Source organism: Symphalangus syndactylus, chromosome 3 (genome assembly GCF_028878055.3).
Source record: "Symphalangus syndactylus isolate Jambi chromosome 3, NHGRI_mSymSyn1-v2.1_pri, whole genome shotgun sequence".
NCBI classification, from domain to species: domain Eukaryota; kingdom Metazoa; phylum Chordata; class Mammalia; order Primates; family Hylobatidae; genus Symphalangus; species Symphalangus syndactylus.
Window position 1 is genome coordinate 55,762,613 of NC_072425.2, and position 12,162 is coordinate 55,774,774.

Below are 12,162 nucleotides of genomic sequence, written 5' to 3' on the forward strand. Positions count from 1 at the left end.
CAGCGAGACTCCACCTCTACAAGAAGTAAAAAAAAAAAAAAAAAAAAATTAGCCAGGCCTTGTGGCATGCACTTGTAGTCCTAGTACACAGGAGGCTGAGGTAGGAAGATTGCTTGAGCCCGGGAGTTTGAGGTTGCAGTGAGCCATAACCATACCACTGCACTCCAGCCTGGGTGACTAAGCAAGAAGCTGTCTCTGAAGAAAAAATAAAAAAGTACGCTGTTAAATTCCACATGTTTGAAGATTTTCTTGTTATCTTTCTGTTATGGAGTTGTAGTCTGATTCCATCGTGGACAAAAAACACTTGGTGTGATTTCAATAACTTTAAATTTATCAAGGTTTGTTTTATATGATCCATCTTAGTGTGTTTCATGGGTGCTTGAATAGAACTGTGTTGTTGGATGGAGTATTTAATAATGCCAATTAGATATTTGTTCATGGCGCTTTTGAGTTTTCTGTCTTTGCTGATTTTTGTCTAATTGTATTAATTGTTAGGAGAGTGGTGGTAGAGTCTCCATTTATAATTATGGACTTATGTGTTTCTCTTTTCAGTTCTTTTTTAGTTTTCTTATACTTTAATTAGTTTTTTTCTTGGCATATTTTGTTGCTGTCATATTTACTGCATAAACATTTAGGATTGCTATGCCTGCTTGGTGATTGACCATTTTGTCATTATATAATATCATTCTCTGTCTTTGGTATATTTATGTACTCTGAGGCCTACTTTATATGATATTAATATAGCCACCACTGGGGTTTTTTAATTAATGTTTGCTACTCCTGTTGTGTTTTGATTAATGTTTATATGATATATATGTCTTCACCCTTTTACTTTCAACCTGCCTGTATCATTTTATTTGTAGTGAGTTTCTTGCAGATAATGTGAGTCATGTTTTTAACCTATTTTGCCAACTTTTATTTTTTAATTGACATATATAAACAATTTACATTTAATGTAATCTGCTGATATGTTAGGGCTTAACTCAGCCATTCTACTTTATCATTTTCTGCTTATTCTGCTTTCCCTTTAACTGTTTTCTTTTTTATATATCATTGTGGGTTATTTGAATGTTTTTAAATTTTATTTTTATTTATAGTGTTTTAGAGTGTATTTCTTTGTATAGCTTTTTTAGTGGTTGCTTTACATATTACAATATACACAGAGAACTTATCAGTCTACTAGTGTCATAGTTTTACCAATTTGAACAAAATACAGAAAGTACATCTACCTTTATGTCCTTTACCCTCTCCCACTTATAATACAATTGTTTTAAATTTTTTCCATAAACATTTAGAACCACATCAGATAGCACTAGAATCTTGTTTCAGCCATCAAACTTAATTTAGAGAATTGAAGGAGAAGGAAAGTCTATTGTATTTACTTGTAATTTCACTATGTTCTTTTTTCCATCCTGACAGGTCAAGATTTCTTTTTTTTCTTCTTTGTTTTATTTCAGTTGGTTTTGAGGGAACAGGTGGTGTTTGGTTACACGAATAAGTTCTTCAGTGTTGATTTCTAAGATTTTGTTGAACCCATCACCCGAGCAGTGTACACTGTACCAAATGTGTAGTCTTTTATTCCTCATTTCCCTACTACCCTTTCTCCTGAGTCCCCAAAGTCCAGTGTATCATTCTTATAACTTTGTGGCCTCATACCTTAGCTCCCACTTATGAGTGAGAACATATGATGTTTGTTTTTCCATTTCTTCACTTAGAATAATGGTCTCCAATTCCATCCAGGTAGCTGCAAATGCCATTATTTCCAATTATGTTATTCCTTTTTATGGTTGATTAGTATTTTATGGTGTATATGTATGTATCATATGTGTATATACATATACACATGATATATATAATTTGTGTATATATTATATATACACATTATATGATATATATCATATGTGTATATATATATATCACATTTTCTTTATCCACTCGTTGATTGATGGGCATTTGGGCTGGTTCCATATTTTCGCAATTGCCAATTGTGCTGCTATAAACGTTCATGTACAAGTCTCTTTTTTGTAAATGTCTTCTTTTCCTCTGGGTAGATACCCAGAAGTGGGATTGCTGCATCAAATAGTAGATCTACTTTTAGTTCTTTGAGGAATCTCCACACTCTTTTCCATAGTGATTGTACTAAATTACATTCCCACCAGCAGTGTAAAAATGTTCCCTTTTCACCACATCCATGCCAATATCTTTTTTTTTTTTTTTTATGGCCATTCTTGCAGGAGTAAAGTGGTATCAGATTGTGGTTTTGATTTACATTTCCCAGATAATTAGTGATATTGAGCATTTTTTAATATGTTTGTTGGCCATTTGTATATCTTCATTTGAGAATTGTCTCTTCATGTCCTTAGCCCACTTTTTGATGGGATTGTTTGTTTATTCCTTGCTGATGTGTTTGAGTTCCTTGTAAATTCTGGATATTAGTCCTTTGTCAGATGTACAGATTGCAAAGATTTTCTCCCACTTTGTGGGTTATCTGTTTACTCTGCTGTTTCTTTTGCTGTGCAGAAGCTTTTAAGTTTCATTAAGTTCCATCTATTTATCTTTGTTTTTGTTGCATTTGCTTTTGAGTTCTTGGACATGGAGTTTTTGCATAAGCCAAGTCTAGAAGGGTTTTTCCAATATAATTTTCTAAAATTTTTATGATTTCAGGCCTTAGATTTCAGTCTTTGATCCATTTTGAGTTGAGTTTTGTATAAGGTGAGAGATGAGGATCCAGTTTCATTCTTCTGCATGTGGCTTGCCAGTTATCCCAGCACCATTTGTTGAATAGGGTGTCCTTTCCACACTTTATGTTTTGGTTTGCTTTGTCAAAGATCAGTTGGCTGTAAGTATTTGGGTTTATTTATGGGTTTTCTGTTCTGTTCCATTGGTCTATGTGCCTATTTTTATACCAGTACCATGCTGTTTTGGTGACGATGGCCTTATGGTATAGTTTGAAGTCAGTTAGATAATGTAATGCCTCCAGATTTGTTCCTTTTGCTTAGTCTTGCTTTGGCTATGTGGGTCTTTTTTTGTTCCATATGAATTTTAGAGTTGTTTTTTTCTGGTTCTGTGAAGAATGATGGTGGTATTTTGATGGGAATTGCATTGAATTTGTAGATTGCTTTTGGCAGTATGGTCATTTTCACTATACTGATTCTACTCATCCAAGAGCATAGAATGTGTTTCCATTTGTTCGTGTTGTTTATGATTTCTTTCATCAGTGCTTCACAGTTTTCCCTGTAGAAGTCTTTCACCTCCTTTGTTAAGTATATTTCTTAAGTATTTTTTTAATTGAAGCTATTGCAAAAGAGGTTGAGTTCTTGATTTGTTTCTCAGCTTGGTTGCAGTTGGTGTATAGCAGGGCTACTTATTAGTGCACATTAATTTTGTATCCTGAAACTTTACTGAATTCATTTGCCAGTTCTAGGAGCTTTTAGGATGAGTCTATAGGGTTTTCCAGGTATACAAGTATGTCATCAGTAAATAACAACAGTTTGACTTCCTCTTTACCAATTTGGATGCTCTTTATTTCTTTCTCTTGTCTGATTGCTCTGTCTAGGACTTCCAGTGTGATGTTGAATAGAAGTGGTGAAAGTGGGAAACCTTGTCTTGTTCCAGTTCTCAGAGGAAAAACTTTTAACTTTCAACTTTTCCCCATTCAGTATAATCTTGGCTGTGGGTTTGTCATAAATGGCTTTTATTATCTCCTTCTATTTTGCTGAGGGTTGTAATGATAAGGAGATGCTGGATTTTGTCAAATGCTTTTTCTGCATCTATTGAGATGATCATGTGATTTTTGTTTTTAGTTCTGTTTTTATGGTGTATCACATTTATTGACTTGCATGTGTTAAACCATCCCTGCATCTCTGGTCTAAAACCCACTTGATCATGGTGGATTATCTTTTTATATGTTGTTGGATGCTGTTAGCCGGTATTTTTTTTAAGACTTTTTGCATCTACGTTCATCAGGGATATTGGTCTGTAGCTTTCTTTTTTGGTTATGTCCTTTCCTGGTTTGGGTATTAGGGTGATACTGGCTTCATAGAATGATTTAGGGAGGATTCCCTCTTTGTCTATCTTTTGGAGTAGACTCAATAGAACTGGTACCAATTCTCCTTTGAATTTTTCATAGAATTCAACTGTGAATTCATCTAGCCCAGGATTTTTTTTTGCTGGTAATTTTTTAAATTACCATTTCAATCTTGCTGCTTGTTATTAGTTTGTTCAGAGTTTCTATTCCTGGTTTAATCTAGGAGGGTTGTATATTTCCAGGAATTTGTTAGTCTACTCTAGGCTTTCTAGTTTATGCACATAAAGGTGTTCATAGTACCCTTGATTGATCTTTTGTATTTCTGTAGTATCGGCTGTAATATTTCCTGTTCTGTTTCTAATTGAGCTTATTTGGATCATCTGTTTTCTTTTCTTGGTCGGTCTCATTAACAGTCTATCAATTTTATTTATCTTTTAAAAGAGCCAGTTTTTTGTTTCATGAATCTTTGTATTTTTTGTTTCAATTTCATTTCATATAGTTCTGCTCTGATCTTGGTTATTTCTTTTCTTCTGCTGGGTTTGAGGTTGGTTTGTTCTTGTTTTTCTAGTTCCTTGAGGTGTGACCTTAGATTGTCTGTTTGTATTCTTTCAGACTTTTTGATGTAGGCATTTAATGCTACAAACTTGCCTCTTAGCAGTGCCTTTGCTGTACCCCAGAGGTTTTGATAGTTGTGTCACTATTATTGCTCAGTTCAAAGAATTTTTTAACTTCCATCTTGATTTTATTGTTGACTCAATAATCATTCAGGAGCAGGTTATTGGTTTCTGTGTAGTTGCATGGTTTTGAGGGTTTCTTTTGGAATTGATTTCTAAGTTTATTCCACTGTGGTCTGAGAGAGTACTTGTTATAATTTCAATTTTCTTACATTTATTGAGACTTGTTTTGTGGCCTATCATATGATCTACCTTGGAGAATGTTTCATAAATAGAAGGTATATTCTGCAGCTATTGAATAGAATGTTCTGTAAATATCTGTTAAGTTCATTTGTTCTAGGATATAGTTTAAGTTCGTTATTTCTTTGTTGATTTTCTATCTTGATACCTGTCTAGTGTTGTCAGTGGAGTATTGAAATCCCACACTATTATTGTGTTGCTGTCTATCTCATTTCCTGGGTCTAGTAGTAATTGTTTTGTAAATTTGGGAGCTCCAGTGTCAGGTGCATATATGTTTAGGATTGTGATATTTTCCTGCTGGACTAGTCCTTTTATCATTACACAATATCCCTCTTTTTTAACTGCTGTTGCTTTAAAGTCTGTTTTGTCTGATATAAGAATAGTTACTTCTGCTTGCTTTTGGTGTCCATTTGCATGGGATAGCTTTTTCCACCCCTTTACCTTAAGTTTATGTGAGTCCTTACGTGTTAGGTGAGTCTCTTGAAAAGAGCAGGTAATTGGTTGTTGAATTCTTATCCATTCTGCCGTTCTGTATCTTTTAAGTGGAGTATTTAGGCCATTTACATTTAACATTAGTATTGAGTTATGAGGTATTATTCTATTAATTGTGCTATTTGTTTCCTGAATACCTTGGGTTTTTCATTGCGTTGTTCTTTTATAAGTCCTGTGAGATTTATGCTGTAGAGGTTCTATTTTGGTGTATTTTGGGGATTTGTTTCAAGATTTAGAGGCCCTTTTAGCAGTTCTTGTAGTGCTGGCTTGGTAGTGGTGAATTATCTTCACATTTGTTTGTTTGAAAATGACTGTATTTTTCCTTCATTTATGAAGCTTCGTTTCAATGAATACAAAATTCCTGGCTGATAAATGTTTTGTTTAGTGAGGCTAAAGGCAGGATCCCAATCTCTTCTAGTTTGTAGAGTTTCTGCTGAGAAATCTGCTATTAGTCTGATAGAGTTTTTTTTTTTTTATAAGTTACCTGATGCTTTTGCCTCACAGCTCTTAAGATTCTTTCCTTCATCTTTATTTTAGATAACCTGATGACTGTGTGCCTAGGCGATCATCTTTTTGCAGTGAGTTTCCCAGGTGTTCTTTGAGCCTCTTGTATTTGGATGTCTAAATTTCTAGCAAGGCTGGGGAAGTTTTTGTCTATTATTCCCTCAAATATGTTTTCCAAAATTTTAGATTTCTCTTCTTCCTTGGGAACACAATTATTCTTAGGTTTGGCCATTTAACATAATCCCAATCTTCTTGGAGTCTTTGTTCATTTTTTATTGTTGTTCTTTTTTCCTTGTCTTTGTTGGATTGGATTAATTCAAAATCCTTGCCTTTGAGCTCTGAAGTTCTTTCTTCTAGTTTTTGATTCTATTGCTGAGAGTTTCCAGTGCATTTTGCTATTCTGTAAGTGTGTGCTTCATTTCTAGAAGTTGTGATATTTTTTTATTTATGCTTTCTATTTCACTAAAGATTTTCCCATTTATATCCTGTATTTTCTTTTTTATTTCTTTAAGTTGGACTTCACCTTTCTCTGGTGCCCCCTTAACTGGCTTAACAGTCAACCTTCTAAATTCTTTTTCTGGCAATTCTGAGATTTTTGTCTTGATGTTTTGGGGGTGTTAAAACCTTGTTTTGTCATATTACCAGAATTGTTTTTCTGGCTCTTTCTTATCCTGGCAGACCATGTCAGAGGGAAGATCTGTGACTCAAGCATTGCTGTTCAGATTCTTTTGTCCCACAGGGTGCTCCCTTGATACGGTGCTCTTTCCCTTCTTCTAGGAATGGGGTTTCCTGACAGTCTAACTGCAGTGATTGTTATTTCTCCACTGGATCTAGCCACCCAACAGAACTACCAGGCTCTGGATTGATACTGGGGTAGGAGTGTCTGCAAAGAGTCCTGTGATGTGATCCATCTTTAGCTCTCAGCTATGGATATCAGCATCTGATGTGGTGGAGGTAGCTGGGGAGTGAAGTGGACTCTGTGAGGGCATGTGGTGGTATTTTTGTTTAGTGCAATGGTTTTGTGTTCGTTGGCCTCCAGCAGGGCGTGGCACTTTCAAGAGCACATCAGAATTCCTCAGCTTGTCCCATGGAGCCTGCAGCGACAATCCGCCTCCTTCAAAGGATCTTTGGATTCTCTCAGTATTCCTGGTATTTTCCTGTGGCAGGTCTTGGAGCAAAATTTCTCAATGTGTGTCTCCACACACTGCTCTGTCCATCTGAGTGGGAGTTGAAAGTTAGTCTTGCCTCTTCTCTGCCATTTTCTCTCCCAGACGGTTCTGGAGACTAGATGTCCAAGATCAAGGTGCCAGCTGGTTTAGAGTCTGATAATAGCCCAGTCTCTGTTTCCAAGCTCCCAAGATTTCTTATTTTATCATTTCCTTTATGTTTAACCCATTTCCCTTTAGAAAAAAAAAAATGCAGCTCACTGCCAGCACTCATTTAATTTTACATGCTTTTTGAGGCTGAGTCAAATCTGACTGATTTTCAATGTGAAAATGAAATATAAAAACTGTTTTTGGAGTTACTTCTAAACAGAACTTGTCTCTAATACTAATGTAACAGAAATGTCTATGATGTCACGTTAGGATTAGAGAGAAGAGTATTCTCAGGGCAAAGAGGAAATGGGTTAAATAACTTCCTTTAGTTATTCTTTTGGGGTTGGTCTGTTGGCGGCAGATTCCCTTAGGTTTTCTTCATTTGAGAATGTCTTGATTTCCCCTTCATCCTGAAAGGATATAAGATTCTGTACGGACAATTCTGTTCTTTCTGTGCTTACAAAATGTTGTGGCCCTTCCTTCTTGCCTCCTTGGTTTCTAATGGAAAACTCATTGTCATTTAGACTGTCTTTCCTCTGTAGGTAAGACATCCTTTCTCTTTTGCTGCTTTCAATATTTTTTCTTTGTTTCTTTATTTCTAGTTTTCAGAAGCTTTAGTATGATGTGTCCTGGTGTTGATCTGGTTTGGAGTTTGTTTCGCTTCTTGAATCTGTAGTTTAAGTCTTTTGCCAAATTTGGGATATTTTCAGCTGTTATTTGAATACGTATTTGTTCTTGCAGCATTTCTATTCTTACACTCTTATTACAGACTATGAGGATAGAAATTCAGTTTCCTGGCATGGTGGCCACTGACAGCATGGAAGCAGGAGGTGTCTTACTGTTGGGTGGGGATAAAAGTCTCGACTCTTAACTCCAGCTGCTCTGATACCAACCAGGGTGAAGAAATTGAGGATAGGGGTGTTTGGAACACCTTGTTACTTCATGAGGTTAGGAGTTTGGGGTCCTTGGCCTTTGCTGGTGTGGGTGGGGATGGGATCAAAGTGTTTTCTGTGTTTTTTGGCTGGAATTGAGCAATTACTCTCTAAAAGTTTAATATCTTGTGAGGCTGCTCCTTTTCTTGTCTTTTGGCTAGCAAGAGTAGGTTTTTGTTTGGACTATTTTTGTCTGAACTTGTTGGCATCATTGTACTGCCAACTTTGCCAACATCCATTCTGATATATGAGGTAAAAGTAAACTCAGGAGATCACCACCATATTGCTACTTAGACTGAGGTACCTATTAATAGCTGGTCTTTTTTTTCCTCCTCCCTTGAGAGTCTTTTTATTTCTTGAAATGACTGTTGGTGTGTGTATAAGTTGATAGATAAGAAAAAGCACATCCACTTTACCTTCATTGAAATGGAAGTGGGAGTATTTTACAGGTTTCTGAATGTTAAGCGAACCTTGCATTCCTAAAATAAACCCCACTTGGTCATAATATATTATCTTCCTATTTGAATAATTTAATATTTAGTTGAGGGATAATTATTCCCTACCATTGAAGCAAGACAGTTCTGTGTAATGTGCCTAACATTCTATGAACGTGTATTTTCAGTCTGGATGATTAGGAAAGGCACCATCCCCAGCCCTTTGTGAACACCAAACACTGGTACCTTTACATCTCTAAATAGTTCACTCACTGGTCTTGGGTAATTTCCTCAGCTGAATGGATTGATTAATTAATACTCAGCTGAATGGATATCATCAAAAGGTAAATACATTAAGCAAATTGTGTTACATGCATGAAATGAAATACAACTCAGCAGTAAAAAAAAAAAAAAGGTGTAAACTATTGATGGGGCTACAATGTGGATACATTTCAAAATGATTTTGCTGGAAGAAAGAATTCTGATCAAAACCAATGTGTATACTCATCTTTTATTTTTATAAATTTCTACAAAATGCCATTTAACTTATAGTAGCAGAAAACAGACCAGTGGCTGTCTATGGATGTGGGTGCATGGGACATTGTGAGAGGGAGTGATTCCAAAGGGAAATGAGAAAACTTTTGGGGATGATGTTTATGATCATTATCTTGGTTATGATGATGGTTTCATGAGTGCATACAAATGGCAGTAGAGTATTAAATGTACATTTTAAACATGCACACTTATTTTATATCAATTATACCTCTTTAAAGCTGCTTTTTATTTAAAAAAATTAAAAAATAAAAAACTCCAGAGGTTAGGGCTGTATTGTCAGGAAAAGTATTAACCTCTTCTTTTCATCTCACTTAGACATCATATTCCAGCAGCCTTTCTTTCACTGACCATATCTACATAAGACCCTTACATTCTCCTTTGAATCACATTTGTCATCTTGCTGGTTCCCTCATTAATGTTAGGTATGATTTGTCCATCAAAAATAATATTAATAATAAAAATAATTTTTTAACGTTAGGTATGCACTGACTATATACTTTATATACTTGAAGGAGAATTATGTTTTTATCATTTTACAAATTATTATTTGATAACACTTTTACCTAGAAAAACATAAAATACATTCATTTAAAATATTAATACAAATTCTTTATGAGAAAATGTCTATAAACATCAAGTATGAAATAGTCCATCTCTTAACTCTCTTTCTCTACCACTGATTCTGTGGAAATAATTGTATTATACTCAATTTTTGACAACTTGGGGATTCTTAGGACTCTTATGAACTATAAGCTTATAGTTCCTATAAACTAATAATCTTAGGATTCTTCAAAACTATAAACTTAAGCAGAGCAAATAAAATTTCATGTCTTAGGCATGATGTGAAAATGAAGATGAGATACAAAAATGCTTGTATATTTTAAGGCAAATATTAAGATCCATCTGGGAATTTGGGAGATGGTGTAAAATCCAGGCAAACTGTATAAAATAGAAAACACATGGTCTATAAAAAGAAGTGGATGGGAAAGTTAGGAGTACAGGTGATTAAATTTTGGTATTTGAGCCCATATGTCACAGGAATGATTATCTCTACATTATGCACTCAAATGAATAGGCAAAAAAGGAAAAATGATGGATGAAAATGATGTACAGAAAAAGAGAATAAAAATAAAATTAGACAAGAGAGAAATTGGAAGAGTCTGGATAGATATAATCATGTTGACTTACCCTCAGAGATGGGGAACACACATCCTGGGACAAGTGGTATGCAGTTATGCAGCTGTGGACCACAGTCATCTGAAAAAACACAGGCAAATACACATCACTGAACAAGGGGCCTGTGGGACATAAAGGCTCCCACCCAGGGATGTGGCTGAGTAAAGGCTGGAGGATATTAAGGAATGCCCACAAGGGCAGATGACTCAGCAATGTGCTGACAAAGTGTTCTAAAGAAACAGACTTGCACCGAAGTTTCCATCTAACCCTCTGTGCTCTCTAGCATCTGGACACTCTGTTCATGAAAATCGTTATAGACCTGAATGGAATTTCCCTCTTTCAAAGATGACTTATAAGCCCAAAATTTTCAGGGCTACACATAAATACTACCCTCACCTCTGTCACTGCTACTCAGAGAGGGAGAGAGAGAAAAAAATGGGAGAAAGTAAATAAATATCATAATACTAAAATACATTTCAAGCATAAAATTGTTCCAAGCATCAAAAAAACTTTCAAATTATTGTAATCTAAAGTGTTAAAGAAGTTAAAGAAAAACATGGACACTGGGGGAAAAATCACAGAGGAGATTAAAGACTTATTTTGTTTTTTGTTTGTTTGTTTTTGAAACAGGGTCTCAATCTGTCACCCCAGCTGGAGTACAGTGACAATCATGGCTCACTGCAGCCTCAATCTCCCAGACTTAAGCCATCTCAGCCTTGGGAGTAGCTGGAGCTACAGACATGCACCACCACACTTGGCTGTTTTAAAAAAAATTTTGTCTCACTATGTTGCCCAGGCTGATCTCAAACTCCTGGATTCAAGTGATCCTCCCACCTCAGCCTCTCAAAGTGCTGGAATTATAGGCATAAGCCACCACACATGCAGCCAAAAAAAATTTTCTTAAGACAAGTTAAAAAGGTTAAAAGTGAATTGGAAGATTAAGAAAATTCAAGATAACAATAGAACTGTTACAGAAATAAAAAACACAATAGAAGCAGCAGGAATAAAAATAGAGATTGCTGGAAATAGATTTAATGTAAGGAGAACAGCTTTAAAAAGATCACATAAGCAAAATGAAGAAGTAAAAAAAAGTTCTGGAGAGAATAAAATATATAGAAAAGCAAGTTAAGAAAATTCAGCATGGAAGAAAAAAATATTTGAAGTCCTGATGGTGTTCAGAACGTTAAAGATTAAAATGTGAGAAAAAAGCCAAGTTACTTAGAAGAAGAAAAACAGACTAACCTCAGATTTCCCCAAATAGTTATTTTCAATGGAAGAACATAGTGAAGAAATACATAGATAATTCTGAGAAGGAAAAGTCAGACTCCAAACTTATGCATGTAGTCAATTTATTCTTCACACAAAAGACAAAAGAAAGCTATTCTTAAAGTGTGTATTCTTAGTGAATATAGTACCTATTCATCCTTAAAAAAACATGATGACAAATCCAATCAATTGCACATTTAATGGGGAATTCCAAAACTAGAATTCATATTGTTGAATATTTGATCTATCAAGACTATCTAATCTTTCATGGTGTAAGAATAGTTGATACTAAAATTCATGAATTAATAAAGATGACATATATCTCTAAATTTACAAAGATAACACTAGAAGAGTGTCTTAGTAAATTTGGTTACCATAAAAAAAGTCAAGCATTGGATAGCTTAAACAGAAGGAATTTATTTCTGACAGCTCTGGAGGCTGGAAGTCCAAGATCAAGGTGCTACTGATTTGGTTCCCTGGTGAGGGCTCTCTTCCTGGCTTGCAGACAGCCACCTTCTTGCTGTGTTCTCTTATGGTGGTAGTGTG